Raw genomic sequence first — 27,916 nt, forward strand, 5'->3', positions numbered from 1 at the left:
ATGTGTGAACCACCATGCTCAGTCTATTATCAAGTATGAAAGTCCCAGAATGACATAAAATCTATTTCCATCTGAATTGGAGTTTGTTCGTTCTCTGTGGTTTGTATCAGCACTAACTGACCTGGTGATGCCAAATGGCCAGAATGGCCCCTACACCTTGCTGGAGACTTTTTCGTTGGACCAGGAGAGCTTACCACCCTGTAAATATATCCTGTGACACACACCTGGCTGGTGCTCTCCTGGGGAAACCTTCCCCAGCTGAGGGAAACTCTATGCAAATATGTTCCTGGGTCAAGGTCCTCTGAGAGGTGTCCCAGTGGACACTTGTTCCACACCTATATTTATTATCTCCAGAATTTCCAGGCATGGGGGCAGGTGCTGGAAAAAAGTAACAGCAATAAACAGAGCACAGCCTTTCCCTGCTGTGAGCTTACTAAACTGCAAATAGACTGCTTTTAAATTAACATTTTCCATTACAAAATTAATAAAACCACCCATTACAAAAGGTTTGAGAAAGATGGAAGAGAAAAACATAAATACTCCTTCTCACCCTAATGCAACCACTTCCTGTATATTTCTTCCTGGTCCTCTTCATGCACCTGTTTTTCACATGGTTTTGGTTGTGGTGTATACCATCTGGTGTCCTACTTGTTACCTGGATGCAACAAGTGATTTTCAATATTCCATGTTCATAATCGATCACCCATATTCACAGTCAGACCCCACAGACACAGATCCCCACTTGCCTGCCAATCCTTGCACTGGAGGACACTCAGACTGCTACCAGTCTGTCCACACTACCCAGTAAGTCACTTCCATGCATTCATGCACAGAGAAGATAAAGGGAAGGGGCAAATGTCATGTCGTTAGACAGCATCAGAAGGGACTGGGTGAATAATGACACTGCATCAACTGGGGCAAGTCACTTAACCTTTCTGAACCTCAATTTCCCATAAAACGGGCATAATGGAAAGGATTTAAACAGGAGACCACTGGTAAAACTTCCAGCACAGGGCATGATACACAATAAATGTGTATTTTCTCTTCTTTTACATATCAGAAGGTCATGTCTGTGACTGCTAAACACCTTCTCAAGGACTGGGACGATCTGCAGAGACACCCTTGGAGCACAGGGCAGTGGCTTCCGTCCCCTGCATACAGATTGCTATGTTCTGGGTGACTGAGGATTTGTATGCCTAAGTATTGAAGGGAGAAATGATGTGTGCTCTGTAACTTTCTTTAAAATGGTTCAGGAAAAAAATATATACCTGTGCAGACATGGGAAGTAGGAAAGTTCCTTTTTCAAGTTTCCTTTCTTGTTAAAGAATAAATCATAAGTGTGCTAATAACTCTTTGCTAAGCCCTATCCTATGTAGCTGTTAGACACACCATGCTTACAGGCACTTAGTACACTGTACATTCTTGTACTTTAACCAAGATATCTGTGCTGGACGTGCTCACAGGCATGTCCCAGTTCTCCATTGCTTTTACCTGTTTAGAAAAGTTTTAAGCTGTTAGCCAATCAGGTTTTAGTTTAGTTTGTGAGGTCTGACTCCAGCCAATGGAGTATTCCTTTGTTCTTTGTACTCTCATGGCAAGATGGCTAGTGGGAGTACCCTTCCTGCAGTCCAGGAAGTAAAAATTGCATTGCTAAAAGGCCCTTTGTCTCAGTGCTGATTTTTGTCTGTGGCACTGAGCATCTATTTCCAACAGCAGATGAAGCAAATATGGCAAATGTTAACATCTATTAAAATCTCAGCTGTTGGTGTATGGGTATTTACTGTAATATTCTTTCCATTTCTCTCTATAGTTGAAATTGTTTCATAATAAACTCTTTTAAAAACTCTTCTAATTTAAAAAGTTTAAAATGGCATATTTTAAAAACTTGTACTGCATTCATTAATTTATTCAACAAATATTAATTCTATACAGTCAACTCAAATATTAACTCAATATAGTACCTGCCATGCAGAACTGACCTGGTCCCTAGCCACATGGAGCTCACTATTCAGCGTTTTCTTTAGGTCAGGCATTTGTTTGCTAATTATATTGTCTGTGCATATTGTCTTCGTTTAAATCTTATTTTTTCAAAACAGCACCTCACTCCATCACCAAGGCGCAATCATCTCAGCTCACTGCAACTTCCACCTCCCGGGTTCAAGTGATTCTCATGCCTCAGCCTCTCGAGCAGCTGGGACTACAGGCATATACCACCACGTCCAGCTTATTTTTGTATTTTTAGTAGAGGCAACGTTTTGCCATGTTGGCCAGGCTAGTTTTGAACTCCTGGCCTCAAATGATCAGCCTGCCTTGGCCTCCCAAAGTGCTAATATTACAGGCATGAGCAAGGCCTTCGAATTTAAATCTTGATTTTTAAAAAAATTTTTTCAGACCATCCCCCAACTTCAAATCTTGATTTTTAAAAACGAATCTATATAGGATCTTGGTAGAATTAAAATGTCAATGGCTGGACATGGTGGGTCATGTCTATAATCCCAGCACTTTGGGAGGCAGAGACAGGTGGATCATTTACGGTCAGGAGTTCGAGACCAGCCTGACCGATATGGTGAAAAATCCAAAAAGTAGCCGGGTTGGTAGCACATGCCTGTGATCCCAGCTACTTGGGAGGCTGAGGCAGGAGAATCTCTTGAACCCGGGAGGTGGAGGTTGCAGTGAGCTGAGATCTCACCACTGCACTCCAGCCTGGGTGACAGAGCAAGACTCAGTCTCAAAAAAAAAAAAAGCCACACAAAACCAGAAACAACAAAAAACAAATTACAATTTTTTAATGTAGTCAAATCTGTTGAATTTTCTGATGACTTTTGCTATTGATTCTAAACTTTGGAAATCAACTTCTAGCCTAAGATTTGGTAGAGATTTTACTTACTGTTATTTATTACTTTTACTCCTTATTTCTAATATTTATATGTGTCTGTTTCAGTATTATGTTGACTAAAGTGTGAAAAGCAATGTTAAATCGTGATGGTAATGGCAGGCCTCCTTATTTTGTTACTGGTTTCCACAAGAATGCCTCTAGTGTTGAAGTTAATTACAGAATTGGTTATTGGTTTGAAATAGATATTTTTGATTATGCTAAGAATGCACCCTTGTGTTCCTTTTTTGCTGTATTGATTAGGTAAACACGGTTGTTCAGCTTAATCATTTTTCCCCGGCACATATTGGAAACAATACGGTTTTACTTTAATGCATTAGCATGACGTAGTTACTATATTAAGCTTTCCTAATATTGACTATTCTTTCCTCCTGCCCCGCTGGGTTATGGTGGATGACTTGTTTAATATATTATTGAATTCTATTTCCTCCCCAGCATTTTCATTCTTCAAAAGTCTCTTTGCCATGTTTAATATCAGGCTTATTTTGCTTTGTAGAAAGAATTGAAGAGCACTCCATCTTTTGCTAAGCTACGGAACAGCTTAGCGTTATCAGTATTATCAAATTTGAAATAATTAACCAGCAAAAATACTTGGGACCAGTGTCTTTGGTGGGCAGAGGGGCAGTGCTTTCATAAGGATTGAAATTTTTTTCTCAATTAGCAACATATACATTTTCAGAGAAGCATGCCTTAATTGAGATTTTGAAATTATACCTATGATTACGCATAAATTTCTATTATTTTAAAATTTCCTCTGTATCTATTGCAATGTCCCCTCTCTCATTCCCTTGCTTTTTTTCATGTCTCCCTTTTATTTCTCAAACAGATTTGCCAGGGGTTAGTCTACTTTGCTGTTTGTTTAAAAACAGATTCTGCTCTTGGATATGTTTGCTAATTTCACAGTGTTTCTGTTTCCTAATTCATTTATTTCTGCCTTTATCATCACTATTTTTTTCCCTTCTGTTTTCCTTAGGGGCTGTTTTTATTCTTTTTTTCGTAAGCACTCAGGCTGAATGCTTGGTTTATTCTCTTTTTCTCTCTCCCTTTTTAATAATAAAAGCATTTAAGGCAACGAGAATAGTGCCAGCTGTCTCCCATAGGTTTGGGTATGTGGCATTCTAGTTTTCAATGCTTTCTAAATATTTGTCAGTACATTCTTTATTTCTTCCTTGAACCAATAGCAGTTTAAATGCTTTAAATTTTTTCAAGTGGTTGGGTTTTAGTTTTAGTTTGTTTAAATTTACAACATTTTGGCGAGGTTTACTGCATGGTGATCAAAGGACTCCCCAACTGGCACAATTTCTGTTTTGGGTAGAATGTGAGTTCTTGCAGTTGGTTACTGGTAGCTGACAGAAATGTTTGCAAAGCATATGCTCACTTGCAAAGCCCATGTGCTTTTTTAAAGTTTTTGTTTGCCATAATGTTATGTCAAACGAAAAAGAAAAAGGATATAAAGTTCAATGTGCTTGTAACCATGTTTAAAATACAGTGTGTTTACATATGTGCAATGAAAAAGGCTGCAAGGAAATACACAAAAGTACTAAATGGTGTTATTTCCAACTTGTGAGATTATGGGGCAATTTGTACTGTCTTCGCCCTTGTCTATATTTATCAGATTTTCTACATAAACCGTAAGGTTGACTATTTTAATAGTAAGATTCCTTTAAATATGTATTTGCTAAAGGTTTGGTCACAGACATGCTCCATGCTCTGCTGTTGGAACAGTATTTCTGCAAAGCTCTCCCTGGCCAGAGTGAAGGAAGCCACCAAGAACTTGAGGAATAATTGTGAGGGACCTGGTCACCCTTGCTCTGGAGGAGGAAATTCATTCTCAGGGGTACCCCAGAGAACCACCCTCACCCCTCAATGCCCCCCACTCTCAAATGAGCTTCCCTCGCCTACTGCCATGGCTGAGTTTTCTCTCACAGGGAAGACAGGTATATAAAAAATAGCCAGTGAAATCCAACCATAGCAACACATTGTGCAGGCTATTTTGTTTCTTCCTCAACATGATCTCTAAAGCCTACTGGAAAAACGGCATTTTCAACCCAAGGTCAATTCCCAGAGACCAAGTGAATTCAGAGAACTCTGGCCAAACCCCAGGTGCAGGCCTTTGCTAATGGAAAGGGTGGCCGATGTTCACCTTGGCCGTTCTATTGGCTTCTGCCACCCACCCCCAACACCAGCAGCTCTGGAGAGGAGGTGGCCAAAAACTGCGGGGAGATTTGGCAGGCTGATCTAGGAGGGAGATCTACCTGCTAACCCTCAGAAGAAAGCAATGATGGAGGTGGAGGGAGAGGCAGCAGAGACGATCAAGTATGAGAGGAAGAGGGGGCCTAGCAAGGAAGCCACAGTCAGAGTAGTTCCTGAGGGACCCATCATTTCACAAGCAGGTGATGGGCAAATGCACTGCCCAGGCATGCCATGGCCCTGCGGCCACCTGTGCTCTTTCCCCACACATCTACTGCCATTACTGGGAGTCGACCTATGCTGGGGTCATCTGTTTCTCTGCCACCCATCCTCATGGATCTGAATCCTCTGGACCAGACTGGAGGAAGGAGCACAGGTGGGGGGCCATCGGCTGTCTCAACTGGCATCTAATAACCCCCCTACCCCCAACACAGTCTGGTGGGGTCTGGGTCCATAGGAGTAAGAGTGAGGAAGACACTCCTAGAAAGTCAGGAAAAGAGAATCCTGACCGAGGTGCCCTTTCTGCGGGGGAATGTGTTAAGATGGCCAAGAAAATACGGCATGCGCCAAAACTGCAGTGATGGGCAGAGATGCTGGGGCACCCAGTGCCCCAGTGAAGCGTCTTGTTTCCTAGGAACGTTCACCACCTGGACAGGCATGGCTTAGATAAGGGATGTGAAGGAGGGTGGCATGATGTGGCCAGGGAAAAGAGCCACAGACATCCGTTTTCTATAAACCTGGCCTCCTGCTCCCTCACTACTCCATGGCTGGGTGTTCTGTGTTGTCACCTCCAAGCATGCCCTTTTTTTTTTTGTTTAAGGTTTCACTTGGTCACCCAGGCTGCAGTGGTGCAGTGGCACGATCTCAGTTCACTGCAACCTCCATCTCCTAGGCTCAAGTGATCCACCCACCTCAGCCTCCCGAGTAGCTGGGACTACAGGTGTGTGCCACCACGCCCAGCTAATTTTTTGTATTTTTGGTAGAGACCAGTTTTTTGCCATGTTGTTTAGGCTGGTCTTGAACTCCTGAACTCAGCTGATCCACCTCCACCTGCCTTGGCCTCCCAAAGTGTTGGGATTACAGGCATGAGCCACTGTGCCCAGCCAAGCATAGTTATGTTTTATTTTGCATTTAATAGAGTTGGGGTCTCACTGTTTCACCCAGGCTGGTGTGCAGTGGTATGATCATGGTTCACTGCAGCCTTGAACTTTTGGGCTCAAGGGATCTTCCTTCCTCAGCCTCCTGAGTCACAGGGATTACAGGCATGAGCCACCACGCCTGGCTCACCTTCAAGTGTGTATGTTCAACGTGATGCCACCTATAGGCACCAACTTCCTACCTACTGCTCTATGCAGTGGGCTGAACCCCCAACTCAGAATGTAGCCAAGAGTTTGCAGCCATCGCTCTTTGGAAGACTGCTACCCAGAGAAGGGCTGCTTCCAGTGTGCCTGCCAGCAGCAGAACTTGCACAGGGAGAAAGGAAGGCTTCCGAGCAGGTGTTTCAGCTCTGATTTTTATCTAGAAGCCAGCAGGCTCTCCAGTGGCTCAGCCACCTCTGTAGCTCCTGCTTCACCTTTCTGGCAGGTCTTAGGAGCTGGGTGGCAGAGTGGTTCAACGGATGGATTGTGAGCTTTGGACTCATTGTATCTGGGTTCAAATCCCACTACCACCCCTTATAGGTGCGAGGCCTTGGGAAAGCAGCCACCTTCATGAGCCTCAGTTTCCCTGTCTGTAAAACGGGAAGAGGAATGCTATTTCTCACTGAGTCACTAAATTAAAAGAATCTAGATCAGTGTCTGGCCTCTAGCAGCTGCCTGACACACATTCATTCTCCTTCTCCTTCCCTTGCTAGGACTGGGGAAAACCCAACCTGAAGATGTCATGCAACATTTCAAAAGAGCTTCCTACATTCTCAAATGGTTCAGTAACTATAAATATGTATTCAGAACATGCCCCAGTGGAAAAATTTTACTTGGGGTTACTTCTCAGTGAATTTTAAGAAACACGATCAAGCCTATTAATGTATTTTTGTAAATTATCTGTAAACAGCTGGCGCAAAGCAGAAATTCTAGGCGAAATGAGAAGGAAGTCAAGCAGAAGTGCCACATGTATTCCTCTGAGGGTTTCTCACCTCTCAGGTCAACATTTCCAAAGGGATTTCCCCACAGGGATTTAGCGACACAAGCCCCAAGTGCCCCGGTCTATGCCAGAGTGAGCCGCCATATTGCTTCTTGCTCAGAACACACTGGTGGCCTCCTAGGCCCCGGGATGCAGTCCAGTTCTGACACATTCTCAGTTGGTCCCCACCTATACCTGAAGCCTCATCTTCTGTCATCTCAGCCACAATCCCCCTCCGACCCCTCAAATGTGTCCCTAGCTGCCTTTGCACGGTTTAGTCCCCCATGCCTCCTTCATTTTTGGGGTTTTTTTTGAGATGGAGTCTCGCTCTGTCACTCAGGCTGAAGTGGAGTAGTTTGATGTTGGCTCACTGCAACCTCTGCCTCCCAGGTTCAAGCGATTCTCCTGCCTCAGCCTCCCAAGTAGATGCGATTACAGGCATGTGCCACCATACCTGGCTAATTTTTGTATTTTTAGTAGAGACAGGGTTTTGCCATGTTCACCAGGCTGGTCTTGGACTCCTGACCTCAGGTGATCCACCTGCCTCGGCCTCCCAAAGTGCTGGGATTACAGGTGTGAGCCACTGCACCCGGCCCCCCATGCCTCCTTTGTCTGCTAGGACTCAGCTAGACACCACCTCCACCAAGCAGTCTTCCCTACAGCCCCCTGCCCCCAGCACATTCGAAGAGCTAACTTCCTGTGCTTTTGTGTCTACATCCAATACTAGTACCCCTTTTGGACTGGGGCTCACTGGGGAAACAGACCACGCCATTCACCTTAATATGACAGAGTTTAACACATGGTAGGTAGTTGGGAAATGCTTGCTAACTGAAGGGAGGCAGATTTTTCAGAAAACAGAGGATTCAGGATGGTCCCCATGGTCTGCAGGTAATCGGGGTAACCATGGGTTATATACAAACGCACAGCACAGCTATGAGTAGTAGACTCATGAACCCATTTCACAGGTTGTGACACCAAGGCTCGGGGAGGTTGTGGTCATCACGGCTAGGAGACGGCGAGCCGAGACCGAAAGCCACGCTTCTCTAATCCTGAGTCCTGTGACCAGAGGGTGAGGTCCTCCCCTGGCCTTTGAGCTGCTTCTGTGGGGGCCTTTTCAATCTGTGCCTGCCTGTAGGGGAAAGAGCAGCTCTGTGTTTCTGCGTCTAATGCAGTTCCCATCCGACAAAGGACGCAGTTGAGAGAGCTCCCCAAGGCTGAGGAGGTGCCAGGTCAGAAGTTCGAACACACACTGGAGCAAACGTCTGATGCCATCGTAAGGAACCCAGAGCCGAGACCTCACCCCTAGGGCTGACATTCCCCAGGCTGCTAAGGGTGGGGTGCCACCCTCTCTCTCACAGGACACCAAAGTGGCCACTACTCCTGCCCTTGGTAAGTCCAACGCCATCACAAACAGACCCCCGCTTTCCCCAAATCTTAATCAACTAAAGAAGCAAAGTGACGGTTTCATCTGAATCTAAGAATGGGATCTGTAACACTGTCACAAGTTGGGGGGAGGTGGGTGGGGGACCCGCCATTCAGGAGGAGAGGGAGGATTGGGCAGATAAGAGATTTCATCCACCAGACAGATAACGGGGCTAAAATGACAAAGGAGCTGGGAGCCGTTGCTGGCACTTTGAGAAAAAGGAAGAGCATATTAAAATTTAAACAAAGCCCACCCCAGGGGACATCGTCCTCCCTCTCCCAACCTGCGCCTCTCATTTCCAACACAGGAGCCATCAGGTTCATAGAAACCGAAACGTCCCTCATTGGGCGGGGGTTTGTGTTTGTGTTTTTTGTAACCCATCCGGGCAGCAGCTGGCATGCTGTGTCTCCCGGGGAGAGGCAGCTCGGGCCTCAGCTGGGCCAGTCCAGCCTGGACGGAAGGGTGCAGGGTGGGTGGGAGCAGAGCTGGAAGAGGGAGAGGGCAGTGAGGTGCCTGTGCGTGCCCAGTCCTGAAGGTGGGCACCAGCATAGGTGCTGGCAGGAGAGAAAAGGGAAGAAAGAAGCTCCGCAGACAGGAAGGGCCCCAGAGGCCCCAGAAGAACGTGGTCACGTGGGAGGAAGAGAGAGGAAAAGGAGGAAGAGCCGGTCAAGATTGGAACAGGAAGGTCCGATTTAGACCACGCAAATGCTACTTCCTCAGTCCTTCCATCAAACTTCCTTCTGTTCCCACCAAGTGATGACGAAGAACTGGGCTTCCTGGGGCTGAAAGTCTGGGCAGAGGAGCTTTCCTGGCCGGGACTCCCAGGCCAGAGTCTGAAGCCTGCACAGGAAATCCTCAGCTCCTGCCTCTCCCTGACCATAAGCAGCACTAACCTGGTCTCTGGATTAGGGCAGGATGTTTCCTTAGGAGCATTCTCTTGGAAGAAAGACCAGCCTACATTCTCTGACAGACTCTGGAATCCTCAAAGCCAGCTCTCTGCCTCGGGCACCCTAAGGGCTGGCACCAGAGAAGGTTTTCCTGGGAGGCCACAGGCCTGCAACTGCCTGGGGTGACAGGAGGCCAGACAGGGACTCTGGGCCCAGCCCTTGTGCTCCCATTGCAAACCGAGGGGCCAGGATGGCAGACTCCCTTTCACAGGTCAGCTGTGCTGGGGGTCTCTCAGGCCCTTCCTTGGCAACCTGTGTGACCAGTGTGAAACATTAGGAAAGAGAGGTTGGAAAGACACACGACTGTGTTTAAAAGAACAAGAGTTAGTATGTGGCTCAACAGAATCCAAATATGATGCAGTGTGTCTAGGAGGCAACTGACCATCTAGATCAGTAGCCTTTAGAATGTGTCCTTGGCCCAGGGATTCTCTTCTGGAGATGCATCCCAAGGAAATCACCAAGTCTGCAGGCAAAAGTACCCAAGGATGTTCACCACAGCATTCTTTACAAGACAGAAACAGAGGAAACAATGTAGGTGATTGCGTAAATAAATGATAGTCCATCTGTTCAAAAGGGCTATCCAACCCTTTAGAGTGACCTGTGGGAGGCTGTTTAATCTGATGGAAATTGTAATCACATGTTGTAAAGTAAAAGCAGAAAGAAGAAAGAGAAAGAAAGAAAGGAAGGAAGGAAGGAAGAAAGAAAGAAAGAAGATGGTACAAACAATATGATCTCAATTTTTAAACTGAAAAATATGCTGGGGAGCTACACAATATACTAAAATATTAATAATTGTAGGTAGTTTTTATGTTCTTCTTTTTGCCTACTTATAGTCCCTAAATTTTCTGCAATAATCATCAACCTCTTTGTAGCAAGAAAAGAAATCAATAAAAGCTATTTTCTAAAAAACAAAAGGAAGAGATACAAGATCCAAGAGACTGTTTATTCCTTGGGCATTCAAATCTGAGCTGGATTAAAAAAAAAAATACTAGACAGAGGCATCTTAAAACCACCTAAGAATATTTTCAAGGACTAAGAGGTGGTTTCCAAGACAGAGGAATTAGACTCCTCCACAAGGCCCTACTGAGCACAGAAGAGTGAGAGCCACCAGCCAGGAGGCATATTCTCCAACAACGTCCATGAAGACCCAGGGCCTGGCTTTCCTCTGTGGCCCTTCCAGTCACTGTAGCTGGAGAGGAGAGGTGAGGGGTAGGCAGGGGCCACCGTGCAGAAGGACAAAGCAGACGTGACCTCTGTCCTGCTTTAGATAAAGGGCAATGGCCATTTCTTTAGACAATGAATTCGAAGAGGAGGGGAAAAACGGCCAGTTTCTACCCTAAGATTTGTGAATCTAGGTGGTGACAGGAAATGAATTTTTACAACCAAGGTAGAAAAACCCAGCTGGGTGAGGTGGCCCATGCCTGTAATCCCAGCACTTTGGGAGGCCGAGGTGGGTGGATCACCTGAGGTCAGGAGTTTGAGACTAGCCTGGCCAACATGGTGAAACCCTGGCTCTACTAAAAATACAAAAAGTAGCTGGGTGTGGTGATACAAGCCTGTGATCCCAGCTACTCGGGAGGTTGAGGCAGGAGAATCCCTTGAATCCAGGAGGTGGAGGTTGCAGCAAGCCGAGATCGCGCCACTGTACTCCAGCCTGAGTGAGAGACTAAAACTATGTTTCAAAAGAAAAGTGGCCAGGCACAGTGGCTCACGCCTGTAATCCTAGCACCTTGGGAGGCCGAGGTGGGCGGATGACCTGAGGAGTTTGAGACCAGCCTGGCCAACATGGTGACCCAGTCTCTACTGAAAATACAAAAATTAGCCAGGTGTGATGGTGCATGCCTGTAGTCCCAGCTACTCGGGAGGCTGAGGCAAGAGAATTGCTTGAACCGGAAGGCAGAGGGTGCAGTGAGCCGAGATCGCACCACTGTACTCCAAGATCGAGACTCCATCTCAAAAAAAAAAAAAGAAAAGAAAAGCCCCAAACAGCGATTTAGAAAAGAAATTCTGACAAGCTCTGCAAATGAAGCAAAAGAACACAGCTGATGTTACACAGAAGTTTTTCCGGATAGTGAGACAGAACACAAGGATATGATGGAACAGAACGCTGGGGAGGACGCCCAGACCACTCACAGCACGCTGTTTAGAGAAGCTGGCCTTTGCTCAGAGATGCCCTAGAGCCCAGGGAAGGAGTTTCCACAGGGCATGGACTTAATTATTCAAGCACCAGGAAAACCTGAGGAGCAGTGGGGAGGCGTCTCAATGTCGCCAGTCTCTTTATGATCACAATTCAAAGGCTTTAGAGTCTATTTCAAGTATCAAAATGCATCCATCTGGGAAATGTTTCCTGGGTGCCTCCCATCCATTCTCAAATTCTGCAAACAACTGGGCACTGATGAGTACAAACTTTTTTTTTTTTAATGGAGTCTCCCTCTGTCATCCAGGCTGGAGTGCAGTGTTGCGATCTTGGCTCACTGCAACCTCCACCTCCCAGGTTCAAGCGATTCTCCTGCCTCAGCCTCCCGAGTAGCTGGGACTACAGGTGCACACCACCATGCCCAGCTAATTTTTTTATTTTTCATAGAGACAGGGTTTCACCATATTGGCCAGGCTGGTCTCAAACTCCTGACCTCGTGATACTCCTGCCTCAGCCTCCCAAAGTGCTGGGATTATAGGGGTGAGCCACTTCGCCTGACTGAGTACAAACTTTACAAGAGGACAGAACCGTGCTGTTCAAGACACTCCCACCTTCACCGAGCACCCAAACACAAGTGGACAGGGTGGGTCATTCAGATGCATCCCTTGTAAGATGCCAAGAAGGACAGTGACAGGATGTTGGACATGCCAGCTCAGGCCCACAAATCCCGAAAACTTCCTACCCCCGAGAGCATTCCTCAGCCTGAAAGGATTCTGCCTCTTTCTTAAAGAGTGATGACTCCGAGCTGAGCGTGGTGACTCATGCCTGTAAATCCCAGCACTTCAGGAGACCGAAGCGGGTGGATCACCTGAGGTCAGGATTTCAAGACCAGCCTGGTCAACATGGTGAAACCCCGTCTCTACTAAAAATACAAAAATTAGCTGGGCATGGTAGCACACACCTGTAGTCCCAGCTAATCAGGAGGCTAGGGCAGGACAATTGCTTGAACCTGGGAGGTGGAGGTTGCGGTGAGCCGAGATAGCACCGCTGCATTCCAGCTTGGGAGACAGAGCAAGACTCTGTCTCAAAAAAAAAAAAAAAAAAAAGAATGATGACTCCAAGTGAGAAAATAAATATGGCACCACACACAAGGACAGCTGGGGCTGGATGATTTTGTATCTCTTAAAGACATCAAATTCTTCCCCTGGTGGAGCTGTAGCCCATAAATTACAGCCTCGTATTATATATGGCCAACGCCTCTAGCTTTGTTCTCCATACAGCATTTCTCATCAGCAAGGAGGAAGCAGTCAATACCCTACTTTGAAAAACAGCACAGGTAGTTCTGTGAGACAAATAGTAAAAACGCACCTCTCCCTCCCTTTAATTAAAGAGGTGCCATCCAATGGCACTTCTGAATAGAAAATATTTTTTAAAAGTTATCCTCCCAGAATCTTCCAAGTACCAAATATCTTTACCCTAAAGTGTTCCCTGACATAAAACAAAGTGAAGGGACCAGCTTAAGAGCCAGGAAATGCTCCCTTGGCACCTGGCAGCAGCTGGCACCTACCTAAGGCCAGTTTACGGACAGAAATAAAAGCTCCCTTGAAATAACATAAGGTTCAGACGTTCTGATAAAAGCTGGGAACTTCAAAGGCAGGGCTGCAATGCCCATCCCTACTCCTCCTGGCTGTGTCTGAAGTGGCTGGCCAGGCTCTGGGCTGGTCTTCACCACCGACTGGCGAGCTTTTGCCCTGTAGGCACAAGCCAGCTGCGGAGGCGTGAGTGGAAGTTTCTTTCCACTCACTCCCGTGGCAGAGATGGGTCTAGGCCATTTGTCCTTGTCCAGTGAAATGTTGGTTAAAAAAAAGAGGAGGCCGGGCACAGTGGCTCACGCCTATAATCCCAGCAGTTTGGGAAGCCAAGGTGGAAGAATCACTTGAGACCAGGAGTTTGAGACCAGCACAGACCCCACCTCTGCAAAAAATTTTAAAATGAGCCAGGCATGGTGGTACATGCTGGTAGTCCCAGCTGCTTGAGAGGATGAGGCAGGAGGATCACTTGAGCCCAGGAGTTTGAGGCTGCAGTGAGCTATGATTGTACCACTGCACTCTAGCATGGGTGACAGACTGAGACTCTGTCTCATAAAAATAAAATAAATTTAAAAAGAAAACTGACAGAGATGAGACCTATGGCTCTGGAGTCAGGACTGGATTCAAGGCCAGCTTCCAAGGCTAATTCCCTCCATGAACTTGGGCAGGTAATTTCAGACTTCTGAGCTTCATTCTTGGTCTAAAAATGATAACCTCGCACCAGTTTCTGGAGAGTATATCTGAAACAGTCTAAGTGAAAATTCAAAGCAAAGGTGAGAGAGCCTTCTCCCCCCAACCCTCCTTTCTTTCTACGCATCCTTTCTTCCTTTAAAAAAATTTATTAGGTAGTATGTGCACAAGGTACAAGATTCAAAATACAGAGAAAGATACACAGTGAAAAGTCTGCCCCCACTGTGGGAAATCACTGTTACCAGCCTCCTAGATATCTTTGCAGAGCTACTGCGTAACCAGGCATTCTATCCCTCACTTTCTCACCTAAGATATCTTAGCTGGTATACAGTGTGCATTGCTACATAGGAAGCGTCCATTCTTTCTTACAGCTGCACAGAATTGCATCATATGGCGTTGAGCACGGTGGCTAACACCTGTAATCACAACACGTTGGGAGGCTAAGGCAGGAGGATTGCTTGAGTTCAGCAGTTCGAAACCAGCCTGGGCAATATAGTGAGATCTCATCTTTACAAAAAATTAATTAGCTGGGTGTGGTGGCATGCGCCTGTGTTCCCAGCTACTCAGAAGGCTGCGGTGGGAGGATCACTTAAGCCTGGGAGGCTTAGGCTGCAGCGAGCTGTGACTGTGCCACTGCACTCCAGCCTGGATGACAGAACAAGACCCCATCTGAAAAAAATAAATTGCATTGTATGGTGGCAGGATAATTTATTTACCAGTTCTCTACTGATGGATAATCTGGTAGTTTCCTTTTTTTTTTCCTTTTACAAGCAATGAGGCAATTAACTATCTTGAAAAATGTGGCTGGGTGTGGTGGCTTATGCCTGTAATCCTAGCACTTTGGGAGGCCAAGGCAGGCAGATCACAAGGTCAGGAGTTCAAGACCAGCCTGGCCAACATGGTGAAACCCCATCTCTACTAAAAATACAAAAATTAGCTGGGCGTGGTGGTGTGTGCCTGAAGTTCCAGCTACTCAGGAGACTGAGTTGGGAGAATCGCTTGAACCTGGGAGGCAGAGGTTGCAGTGAGCCGAGACAGTGCCACTGGACTCCAGCCTGGGTGACAGAGTGAGACTCCATCTCAAAAAAAGAAAAAAAAAAAAAATACATCATTTCACACATGTACAATTTATCTGTAAGAGAAATTTCCAAAAGTGGAATTGCTCATGCACTTTTAATTTTAAAAAATATTGTCAGAATTCCCTCTATAAAAGTTGTACCAATTTCACACTTCTATCAACAACTATGAGAGTATCTGGTCCCATCATCACATCTCCACAGTAAACTTCTGTTTCTCTTATTGCTAATGGGCTCAACGCATTCTCATATAGTTCAAAACTGTGAACTGTCTGTGTTTTCAGCCTGCTTTAAAAATTGGGTTGATGGTAGCACTGAAATGTCCTTTGATTAAATAAATAAATAAGTAAAAATTGGGTTGATGGTCTTTTTCTTATTGATTTGTAGGAACTCTTTAGATATTAAGGAAATGAGCTCTATGATGTATGTCAAAAAAATGTTTTCCCAGTTTTGAGAACTGGGAGACTCCTTTGATTTTATGATGGATTCTGCCATGAAGAAATTCTTTGCTTGCATACATCAAATATATCAACTTTTTCTCCTATGGCTCCTGGGTTTTAAGTCATACTTAGAAAGTACTTTCTCCAAGTTCTTTTTTTTTTCTTTGAGAGGAATTGGCCTTTTGTTGCCCAGGCTGGAGTGCAATGGCGCAATCTCTGCTCACCACATCTCTGCCTCCCGGGTTTGAGCGATTCTCCTGCTTCAGCATCAAGAGTAGCTGGGATTATGGCACGCGCCACCACACCTGGCTTATTTTGTATTTTTAGTAGAGAGGGGGTTTCTCCATGTTGGTCAGGCTAGTCTTAAATTCCTGACCTTAGGTGATCTGCCCACCTCGGCCTCCCAAAGTGCTGGGATTACAGGCATGAGCCACTGTGCCCGGCCTCATTTTAAAAAATATTTAGCATCTTTAGCCCAACTAAAATTTATTTTGTTTTAATGTGTTCATTTTTTAGATATAGCCATCTAGTTAAATCAAGTCATCATTTTTGTAATGTCATCTTTTTTTTTTTTTAAGAGACAGGGTCTCACTATGTTTCCCAGACTGGATTCAAACTCCTGGGTACAAGTGATCCTCCAACCTTAGCCTCCAGAGTAGCTGGGATTACAGGCACATACCATCATGCCTGGCTGTCCCATCTTTATTTTATATTAACTCGCCCCGAAGTCCCTTCTCCTTCCTCTCTTCCAACTCATGCCCAGTTACCTCAGAATTATGCTCTTTCTCACCACAGCCCTCCCACCCCTCCGTTCCCTTTGTGAGGCAAGAGTGGATCCACAGTATCGTGACTGACAGTCACACGGCCGCATTGGAGCTCAGTGTCTTAGAACATGTCAAGACCTCAGAGCATCCTTTCATTTCACAGCTGAGGACACTGAGATCCAAAGAGGTGAACTGGCTTTGTCCAATACCATGGGGCAGGTTAGTGCTTGTGATTTTTTTATTGCTATTCAAAAAGAAGAGAAGTACTGGTTTTGCCATAAATTCTCTTTGATCAATAAATATCTATTAAACAACTACTCTGCCCAACAGTGAGCCAGGGACTGGGGCTCCAGAAATAAATGATACAGCTCTGTGCTTTGAAAAAGCTCGGAGTCCAGTGTGGGTTCTGAATGCATGTACTCACAGACTAATAGGTAAGGCAACAATAGCCTGTGAATGTGGAGATACCAGTTAATTTTGCAACGAATGGTGTGGGGAAGGCTCAGGAGATACCAAGTTTTTAATTGGGCCTGAAATGATTAGGACTTTGACCAAAAATTGAGAGAAGGCATTTGGCAATAAAGTGACGATGGTGCAAAGGAGAGCGCCTAGTGGCATATAGTCAGGAAGGAAGTAATCTTAGTGTTAGCTGTGGGTGAAGTTTAAAAAAAAGGTTCCTTTGAGAATCTGTGGTCATTGGTAGGCTCTCATGTGGGTTTAGGTTCTGGTTATTAAAACTGCAAGCTAAGAATTAAAGAGAAATGAATCCATCTGTAGGGCCTTCAGGTATCCAGCAGAAGGAAACACACATCCTCCCTGGAAGACGGTATTCTCATGCTATACCTCAAAGAATTCTCACAGATAGAATCCTAACAAACATAAGCTTGCAATCAAAATTCACAGAACACCTGGACTTGCACAGTGGCTCACGCCTGTAATCCCAGCAGGCCAAGGGAGGCAAGGTGGGGAGATCACTTGAGGTCAGGAGTTTGAAACCAGCCTGACCAACATGGCAAAACCCCATCCTATTAAAAAATACAAAAATTAGCCAGGCGTGGTGGTGGGTGCCTGTAATCTCAGCTACTCAGGAGGCTAAGCCAGGAGAATCACTTGAACCTGGGAGGCAGAAGTTGCAGTGAGCTGAGATTATGCCACTGCACTCCAGTCTGGGCAACAAGAATGAAACTCCATCTCAAATAAATAAATAATTAAATAAATAAAAAATAAAAATCATGGAACACCTAAGGAAACAAGCCCTCATGAGTGGAAGTCAGCAGAAGCATCAAACAATACAACTAAAATTGCAAATACTTCAGATATTAGATTTATTGGATATAGAATGCAAAATAAACATATTTAATATGATTAAAGAAATCAAATGAGGTATTAAAAAACACAAGAAGAGATTTTTTTAAAAGGTGAGCATATTTGAAAAAGAACAAAATAGAAACCCAGAAATAAAAAAATATAATCAGTCCCATTAAAAACTCAATAGATGAGCATCAAAAATAACAATTGCAATGGAGTAAAACACATTAGACATATTAAACCTATGAGTTAATATTGATATTAAAAATACCTCAGTGAAGAGCTAAACAGAGATTACAGATAAATATAGAGAGAACTAGTGAACTAAAAACTGAATAAGAAATTACTCCTTCATTGCTCTGTTTGTGGGGGAAAAAAATTACCCTGAAAATATCCAGAATAAAAAAAAAAGATTAAAAAAGCAAAAGTTAAGAAACACAAAGAATAAAGAAATACAAAGAATATAAAATAAAAGCTAATATACAATTAATTGGAGTTCCCAAAGGAGAAACTAGAACAAGATAATGATGAAGAAACAATATTCAAAGAGATAATGGCTAAAAATGTTTTAGAACTGAGGCCAGGTGCAGTGGCTCATGCCTGTAATCCCACCACTTTGGGAGGCCAAGGCGGGCGGATCACAAGGTCAAGAGATCGAGACCAATCCCATTACTGGGTATATATCCAAAGGATTATAAATCGTTCTACTATAAAGACACATGCACACAAATGTTCATAGCAGCACATTTTACAATAGCAAAGACCTGGAACCAACCCAAATGCCCATCAATGATAGACTGGACAGGGAAAATGTGGCACATATACACCATGGAATATTATGCAGCCATCAAGAACGATGAGTTCGCATCCTTTGTAGGGACATGGATGAACCTGGAAACCATCATTCTCAGCAAACTGACACAGGAACACAAAATCAAACACCGCATGTTCTCACTCATAGGCGGGTGTTGAACAATGGGAACACATGGACACAGGGAGGGGAGCACTACACACTGGGGTCTGTTGCGGGGAAATAGGGGAGGGACAGCTGGGGGTGGGAGGTTGGGGAGGGATAGCATGGGGAGAAATGCCACATATAGGTGAAGGGGAGGAAGGCAGCAAATCACACTGCCACGTGTGCACCTATGCAACAATCTTGCATGTTCTTCATATGTACCCCAAAACCTAAAATGCAATTAAAAAAAAAATCCACTATTATAAAAAAAAAAAGAGAGAGAGAGATCGAGACCATCCTGGCCAACATGGTGAAACACTGTCTCTACTAAAAAAATAAAAAATCAGCTGGGTGTGGTGGTGCGCATCTGCAGTCTCGGCTACTTGGGAGGCTGAGGCAGAAGAATTGCTTGAACCCAGGAGGCGGAGGTTGCAGTGAGCTGAGATTGTGCCACTGCACTCCAGTCTGGTGCCTGGCGACAGAGCAAGACTGTCTCACAAAAAAAAAAAAAGTGTTTTAGAACTGATGACAGGTGGGGCATGGTGGCTCATGCCTGTAATCCCAGCACTTTAGGAGGCCAAGGCAGGTGGATCACCTGAGGTCAGGAGTTCAAGATCACCCTGGCCAACATGGTGAAACCCAGTCTCTATTAAAAAGACAAAAAATTTAGCCGGGCATGGTGGTGCACCCCTGTAGTCTCAGCTACTCACCAGGCTGAGGTGGGAGAATCACTTGAACCCGGGAGTTGGAGGTTGCAGTGAGCCGAAATTGTGCCACTAAACTCCAGCCTGGGTGATGGAGCGAGACTTTGTCTCAAAAAAAAAGAAACAAAACTGATGATAGACAACAATCCTTGCCTTCAGGAAGCCCAGTGAATCTAAAATAAAACCCACTCCTTGGTACATTACAGTGGATTGCACAGCACAAAACATGAGCAAATAAACATACAAAACAACCAGAGAGAAGAATTTACCTAAGGGAACAATTTGGGCTACCAACATTTTTTTTTTTGAGATGGAGTCTCACTTTGTTGCTAGGCTGGAGTGCAGTGGCGTGATCTTGGCTCACTGCAACCTCCACTTCCTGGGTTGAAGTGATTCTCCTGCCTTAGCCTCCCAAGTAGCTGGGACTACAGGTGCATGCCACCACACCCAGCTAATTTTTGTATTTTTAGTAGAGGTAGCGTTCCATCATGTTGGCGAGGATGGCCTCAATCTCTTGACCTTGTGATCAGTCCACCTTGGCCTCCCAAAGTGCTAGGAATACAGGCATGAGCCACCGCACCTGGCCCCCAACTTCTTAATATCAACAATGAAAGCCTGAAGACAGTGGAATGATGCCTGTAAACACCAACAAAATAATGGTCAGACTAATGTTTTACACCTAGCAAAACTATCTTTTAAGAGTAAGAATGAAGCCATTATTATATATATTCTAGGCTAAAAAAAAAAAAAGACGAAGAAGACAAAAAAGGAATCCTGAAATAAAATTTCAGCCAAACAGAAACTGAAAGTTTATGACTAAAAGACTTTCACCACATGATGTTCTGATCCCAGAAAGACCTGAGATGAAAGGAAAAGTGTGAGTAAATGGTAAATATATGGAAAATAAAAACAAAGGATTAAGTGTATACAACATTAAAGTTAGAGTCCAATTTGTGGGATTAAAGAGAGAAACATAAACCACTGTATGACAAATGAATGTGGGCAGGGACAGTGGTGACTTTTATATAAAGCATTCCAAGGTCCTTACATTGTTTGAAAAAATATGTATAGACACCAAGTGAACAATTACAGTCTGTGTACATCAAAAGAATAGAAATAGAGTTTATAAATTTCAGGCCAGGCACGGTGGCTCACATCTGTAATCCCAGCACTGTGGGAGGCCGAGGCAGGAGCATGGCTTGAGGCCAGGAGTTCGACACCAGCCTAGGCAACATACCCAAACCCCACCTCTACAAAAATAAAACAGCCAGGAGTGGTTGTTGCATGCCTATAGTAACAACTACTCAGGAGGCTAGGCCGGGCGCAGCGGCTCATGGGTGTAATCCCAGCACTTTGAGAGGCCAAGGTGGGTAGAGCACCTGAGGTCAAGAGTTCAAGACCAGCCTGGGCAACATGGCGAAACTCTGTCTCTACTAAAAATACAAAGGTTAGCCGGGCATAGTGGCGCACACCTGTAATCCCAGCTAATCGGGAGGCTGAGGCAGGAGAATCACTTGGACTTGTGATGCAGAGGTTGCGCCATTGCACTCCAGCCTGGGTGACAGAGTAAGACTCTGTCTCAAAAAAATAAAAAAAAAACAACAACAGAAGTTCAAGAACAGAAGTTCAAATTCAAGACCAACTATTCAGGAGCCTGAGCGGGAGAATTACTTGAGCCCAGTAAGTCAAAGCTACAATCGGCTATGATCCTGCAAATACACTCCCGCCTGGGCAACAGAGCAAGATCCTGTCTCTAAAAATAAAAAATGTAAAAAATAAAATTTTTTTTTAAATAGAATATATAAGCCAGGTGTGGTGGCTCACGCCTGTAATCCCAGGACTTTGGGAGGCTGAGGAGGGCGGATCACGAGGTTAGGGGTTCAAGACCACTCTGATCAACATGATGAAACCCGGTCTCTACTTAAAAATACAAAAATTAGCCGGGCATGGTGGTGCCCACCTGTAATCCCAGGTACTTGGGAGGCTGAGGCAGGAGAATTGCTTGAACCCGGGAGGCAGAGTTTGCAGTGAGCCAAGATCACGCCATTGCACTCCAGCCTGGGCGACAGAGTGAGACTCCATCTCAAAAAATAAATAGATAAATAAATAAATAAAATATATAAAGTTTCAAAGCTGTAGAGAAAAAAGGGAGTGAAGAAAAGAAAAAACACTTTCGTCCAATTCAAAAGACAGAATGACCACAAGAATCAGAAAAAGAACACACAGGAAACACCAAATAAGATGGTAGAAAGAAATCTGCATCCTGTTTCGGCCAGGCACGGCGGCTCACACTGTAATCCCAGCACTTTGGGAGGCTGAGGCGGATGGATAGCCTGAGCTCAAGAGTTCAGGGCCAGCCTGGGCAACATGGCAAAAGCCCATCTCTACAGAAAAAAAAATTGTTTTAATTAGCCAGCTGTGGTGGTACACACCTGTGGTCCCAGCTACTCAGGAGGCTGAGGTGGGAGGATCACTTAAGCCTGGGAGATGGAGGTTGCCGTGAGCTGAGATCGTGCCACCGCACTCCAGCGTGGGTGACAGAGTGAGACCCTGACTCAAAAGAAAAGAAGAAAAAAAAAAGAAATCTGGCTGGATGCAGTGGCTCATGCCTATAATCCCAGCACTTTGGGAGGCTGAGTCAGGGATATCACGAGGTCTGAAGTTCAAGACCAGCCTGGCCAAGATGGTGAAAACCCATCTCTACTAAAAACACAAAAATTAGCTGGGCACAGTGGCAGGCGCCTGTAATCCCAGCTACTCGGGAGGCTGAGGCAGGAGAATTTCCTGAACTCGGGCGGCAGAGGTTGCAGTGAGCTGAAATCGCACCACTGCAATCCAGCCTGGGTGATAAAGTGAGACTTCGTCTCAAAAAAAGAAAAAAAAATCCATCTATTTCCAAAATCATAACAAATGCAAATAGCCCGAACTCTCCAGTTAAAAGAGCATAGATATCAGACTAGATTAAAAGCAAAAGGAAATCCAGCTCTAGGCTGTCTGGAGGAGACATGAGGACAGGGATCATAGGCCAAGAGGCCTATGCAGGCTGAAACCACAGTCATGGGAAGTAAGCAAGTAGCAAAGAACTGTGGCTAAGGCACCCAAGCATAGCAAAAGGAAAGAATGGCACAAAAAGCAAATGAGGGGTAGGAAAAGGACCCAGAGTGATGAGCCAGACCCAAGGTGGAGAAGACTGTTCATGATAATAACTGCTATAGATAAGCCAGGTAAGAGAGGGTCTTATAAGATGGGCCACCGGGTGTGATTAGGTGGCCAGGGACCTCTAGGAGAGCCAGCTGGAGTGAGAGTGGGCTGGGGTGAAACTCTCCTCTGTTGCTGAGCTGGCCAGGGGGTGAGGGGGAGAGAGGAAGTGGGGCCAGAGTGGACTCTTCTTTGTGAAATCCTAGGATAAAAAGAAGTGACACGGGTAGGGGGTGGGGAGGGGGAGAGAGGTGTGACTGTAGCTGAGGTGGAGGATTAAGGCATAGGAGGATGTGGGGTGCCCAGACACAGGGAAGGAGCTAGGGCAGGACACAGAGGAATAAGTAGTGGGGTTGATAGTAGGCACTTGGGGAATGGACCAAGGGAGTGGGCACAGATTTCCCAGGCTGGGGCAGGGGTGGGCAGGGCTGCTTCAACGAGTGCTGCGTAGTGGGAGGACAGGAAGCGTTCTGAATTTCAGATGTGACCTGCTTCTGGGTAACGGCAAGTCTGTGAACTGTGTTGTGATTTTACAGCTAGAGAATGGAGTCATGTTGGGAAGTGATGGCTTGTGAGCGCACAGCCCGAGGACCAGCCCCACCAGCTTCCAAAGGGAATCTGACGCGTCTCAAGGGGCCAGCTTGGACTTGGTCCTTGTGAGGACATTCCGACGTGCTCCAAGTTTGGCCATCGTCTTTTACCAAACACATGCAGGACTGCCTTCCCAGTCTGGAAACCTGTATCCTTGCTGTCCCGTCCCACCCGGAATGGGATGGGGTCCGGGATGGCATTCCAGGTACCACACAGAAGACAAAACCACACATAACCAAGAGTCATCACAAAAGTTATAGTTTCCCATTCAAATGTGGAGGGTGGACATTCCTGTTTTCTGTAGTTCATTTTGATTCCATGTATACAACTTGCTGGGGCAGGGAAGTAAAAAAAGGGAACATAGTTGGGTCACAACGTGATCACTTCTTCTCAGCCTCTGACTACACTAAAAATCCTCACATTTCCAACAGTTCTCTTAGTACTCCCAGAAATAAACACACAATAGAGCATATATATTTGATATCAGAAACTGCTTTACATTGGTGATTGTGAAAGAGGCCAACCCACTTCTTTTCTTTCTTTTGAGACAGGGTTTTCAGGCTGGAGTACAATGACGTGATCACAGCTCACTGCACCCTCAACCTCCTGGGCTCAAGGGATCCAACTCAGTCTTCCAAGTAACTGGGACTACAGCTACACGTGCCACCAGCTGATTTTAAAAAGTTTTTTGTAGAGACAGGGTCTCACTATGTTGCCTAAGCTGGTCCTAAACTCCTGGGCTCAAGCAATCCTCCTGCCTGGGCCTCCCAAAGGACAACCTCATCTCATCTCTGTAATCATGCCTGTGACTACAGGTATGAGCCACCGTGCCTGGCCTTCAACTCACTTCTAATAGTTCTTTTACTTCACTTACAAATATATATACACACACACACACCCCCCTACATATATGTGTGTGTATATATATATACATGTGTGTATATATATATATATAAAAGATAATACATACTGGATAACAATTCAAGTAACACAGAGAATGAATGAGAGACAAAAGGCCTCTGTACTTAGGGTAGGCACTAGGGATGGGGGAAGGGTCAGGTCTGTGAGCTACACACATTAATGAGTAGGTAGTAAAAACCAGTTATTTTATCTTTTGAAGCTACTGATTCGACATATATTTGGCTGTGCTTTGGCTCTGACATCCTTTAATCCCTCCTTTTCAGAATCTACCCCAACTTTCTGTTGCCACCTTACCTCCCTGATTTAAGGGTGCAATTCTTCAAGTGCCTTCTTTCCAATTCTAGAATTTTTAATGTAGCCTTTAGTGCTGCAGCAATCTTGTTTTCTCATTATTTTCTTTGCTAACAAGCATGTGTTGGGCCCCAAAGTGACAGAGGCTTTCACGGGCTAGCCTGGCAACCTGGAGCTACTCACAACGTGCTTCCTTGGGAAAATCCTTTCTGTGTTTTACATGAACCATCGGGAGATGCTTACCTGTAAAGTGGGGGTGGGGATGAGCCTCTCCATCTGTGCTACCAAAAAGAACTTGCCCCTCGTCCTGCTTGCCCTGTTACTAGGGTAAGCTTTGACTCTGGTGCCGCAGTGCCTGGGTTCTAATCCTGGCTCTGAGGCTTACCAGACCTGTGACCTCTGGAAAGGTATTCCACCTAAACGAGCTAATAGTATGTGTAAAGTGCTTACAATCACGCCTGGCATATTGTATGTGCCGTATAACAAAAGAGCTGAGTGAGGTTAGTCCAGAAAGACATTTGACTAATTCTTGGAGCTGCAGTCTCCCTTGAGGCCAGTGAAAGCTATGGGTCCTCCTCCCAGAAAAGTGCACATTGTAACCTTCTGCAGTTTCAAGTACCCCTGACCCTCAAAGCCCACCCACACACTGCAAGAGTCCAGGACCCCTGATTTCAACCCTCTGTTCTTCTCTACAGTGACATGAAGATCTCAGGGCTAAAATTTCGCGGCAATTCTTCAAGTATTATGTTCCCACGCGTGGAGCCACTGAGCGGGTGCCTCTCTCTCCTCGTTTTAGGTTCCGCTTTTGGAAGAAACATTACACCTTTCTTCCCCAAGGCCCTTTTGACCCTTGCCAGTTTTTCTTTTGCTTCAGGCCAAATCCTCCCAGGGTCACCTTAAGACAATCGCTGTGTGCAGCTCCACACACTTTTAGGGAATTATTCTGATCCTTATCAAAGGCTCTGATGGTCCAGCCCATCTTCTGGGCTTAGGGAAATGAGATCAGAGCATGGACGAGTGCCTGCTGGGTCTCCACCAATGGCCACACAGGGGTGGATGCTGCACCAGCCCAGCTCCTCACCCTCCACAGCGGGGCGATGGCACAAACTGGAAAAGGCCAAAAATCAGAGAAGCCAGAGAAATAAGGAGATTACCGAATCCCCTCCTCACTTGCCCGAGATGTGACTTTCCCAGGGTCACTCAACCGCTCCCAGAAAAACTGAGAACCTCCCAGCTCAGTACTTTATAGTCCCACAGTGGTCCACAGACATGACCATGCATGTGAATTAAACAGCAGATCCAGCAGATTTGCTGAGGAGCCCGGGGTTCCGCATGTCTCACTCACTACCAGGTAACACGGATGCTGGTCCATGGACTACACATGGAGTCGTGAGGTTCACATCAAGGTTAATGAACTGTACCACCCTGGTTAAAGCCTCTTCATTCACACTGCAGGTGGCTATTTAAATGCCCTTTCTTCAGGAAAGCCTCCTTGCCCCCTCTCCATGATTACTGGCTTCAATGTCTCTGTACTTTTTCCTTTGAACCATTTATAACAACTGTAATTAAAGAGTATTTGTATAATTATTAGTTTAATGCCTGCCTCCCAGGGAGATTGCAAGCTTCACGAGGACGGGACCTGCACAGTGTCTAGCACATCACAGACTGCCAGTGAGTGAGGGGCTGCTGTGGTCTGGAACAGGCTGGGCCAGCATCCTGGAGTAGGCAGGTAACCTTTACACACGTGGGAAACAGACTCCGGTGGTATCAAGGCCGACAATGACATTTCTTAGCTTTACAATTTCCAACAGTTTCAAATATATGCCAACTAAACTTTAAGCAATCTTTGCCCATAAAAAGATCCCCTGCATCTTCATCAAGTGCAAAATAGCCCTGATCTCACAACAGCCACTCTGCATGGGGAATAGTTAGGCCCTGAAAATAAGCATTCCCTGATAGGCCTCACTGACAAGCCCTCTTCAGGTACACTCCCTGACCAGCCTCCCTCTGCTGCAGGCCCGCAATGCCTTCTTCACTTTTTCTGCTGCTGTCCTTTCGAGGAACCCCAAAGTGCTGAATGCCCAGCTCTTTGGCACTGGCAGAGATATCTGACCACATTGTCATTCCTGGGAGGCAAAGTCTGAAGTCAGACAGCCTGGGTTTGGATACCAGCTCTGTGCCCTTGGACGAGTTATTTAACTGCTAAATGAGAATAAGCATGCAGGAGCCAGCACCTGCGAGGACTAAGAGAGACAAACACGCAAAGCACGCAGCGTCATTCTGCTCCAGGATACACCACGATTATTATTCTCCCTATATCCTGAGTCCAATTCAAACCTATTGTTGTGCACGAGTCTCCACCCAGGGGCTCCGCCCCATTCAGGATCCTCTCTTCCCAGCCCCCTCCCGCCTCACCTGTCTGGAGCTTGTTTGAAGCAATGACTCACAGCACAACTCTGCAGCTCCCATCAATCACCTCCTGTCCCTGCCTGTGTCATTCATGGGTTCCTTCTGGGAGGCAAACCCTTTTCCTAATGCCCAGTACGTTCATTCAGCAAGCATCTAGCGAGGGACCACTAGAATCAGAACCTGCTCTAGGCACAGAGGCTCAGCAATGAACAAAGACGTCTACCCTCATAAACGTTCTAGTACTTTTTTTTTTTAGGACGGAGTCTCGCTCTGTTGCCAGGCCAGAGTACAGTGGCACGATCTTGGCTCACTGCAACCTCCACTTTTTGGGTTCAAGCGATTCTCCTGACTCAGCCTCCTGAGCAGCTGGGACTACAGGCGCCTGCCACTATGCCCAGCTAATTTTTTGCATTTTTAGTAGAGAGAGGGTTTCACCATGTTGGCCAGGATGGTTTCCATCTCTTGATCTCGTGATCCACCTGCCTCGGCCTCCCAAAGTACTGGGATTACAGGCGTGAGCCACCGCACCCAGACACGTTCTAGTACATTTAACCCATGGATGGAGATCAGTTCAGGCCTCGGGCCCTTACATTCCTTCACTTCTCTCCTGACCAATCCTAAATAAATCACACACAAGTCAAAGTGAGAAGAAAGTGTTCCAGATCAAAAAACGGTGCAATGTGAAAAAATCCCGATGACTACACTGCTCCTCTGACTGCTGGACTTTGAAGAAGTCAATGTTGAAACCGCCTGAATCACCCAGTTCCCCCTAGTTGTCTCACTGGCCAGTCACATTCTCCAGCACAGTTTGTGTAACACATCTGGAAAATAAGGCGCCCCATTAACCGGTCTCATGTGTGCGGTGTGAGCCCGTGGGTTTCACGCTCTCATTGCTACATTGTTTAAAGCGAGCTTGATTTGGGATCCCCAGCAGTAGCAGGGACAGTGACCTTGTAGAAATGGCACTGGGAACACACTGAAAGCTCAGGTATGAGTGCTCTGTACCCTTACTGGGTACAGAGCTTTCTTCCTGCCTCAGTTGCTTTCAGAGAGTCTCTTAAGGCCCTTTTCCAGCTTTGAAGTCAAAGGGCTGAGATCAACCACCATTAACACCAGACCCAGCTGATTCACAGATCTCTTAATTCAAGACCATGAGTCCCTGGCCTGGGCATGGGAAGGGTTAGCAAGCCAGATGAGGAGCCGGTGCCAAGCAGCACTGGTGCGGCCAGGGAGCGTTCACCTGTCTTCTCCAAGATGTGCTGGACTCCTTTT

At 45.8% G+C, this 27,916-nt stretch overlaps 1 protein-coding gene across 2 annotated transcripts in view; it reads right to left on the bottom strand.

Annotated features, from left to right (window-relative positions):
• The window catches only part of ZNF710 (zinc finger protein 710), an 83,960-nt gene that overhangs the window by 52,813 nt on the left and 3,231 nt on the right, over positions 1 to 27,916 (bottom strand). Inside the window, exon 1 of one of the 2 annotated variants that reach the window (XM_021674348.2) lies at positions 551 to 957. The exons of the other annotated variant lie outside the window; for it this stretch is intronic. The gene's annotated coding sequence lies outside the window, so the exon portion shown is untranslated. Of the gene's footprint in view, positions 1 to 550; positions 958 to 27,916 lie in introns of those variants that run through there. 2 annotated transcript variants of the gene reach the window in all.

The sequence above is a fragment of the Aotus nancymaae genome, unplaced genomic scaffold (assembly GCF_030222135.1).
Source record: "Aotus nancymaae isolate 86718 unplaced genomic scaffold, 86718_ANA_hifiasm-v0.15.2.pri h1tg000014l, whole genome shotgun sequence".
Taxonomy (NCBI): Eukaryota; Metazoa; Chordata; class Mammalia; order Primates; family Aotidae; genus Aotus; species Aotus nancymaae.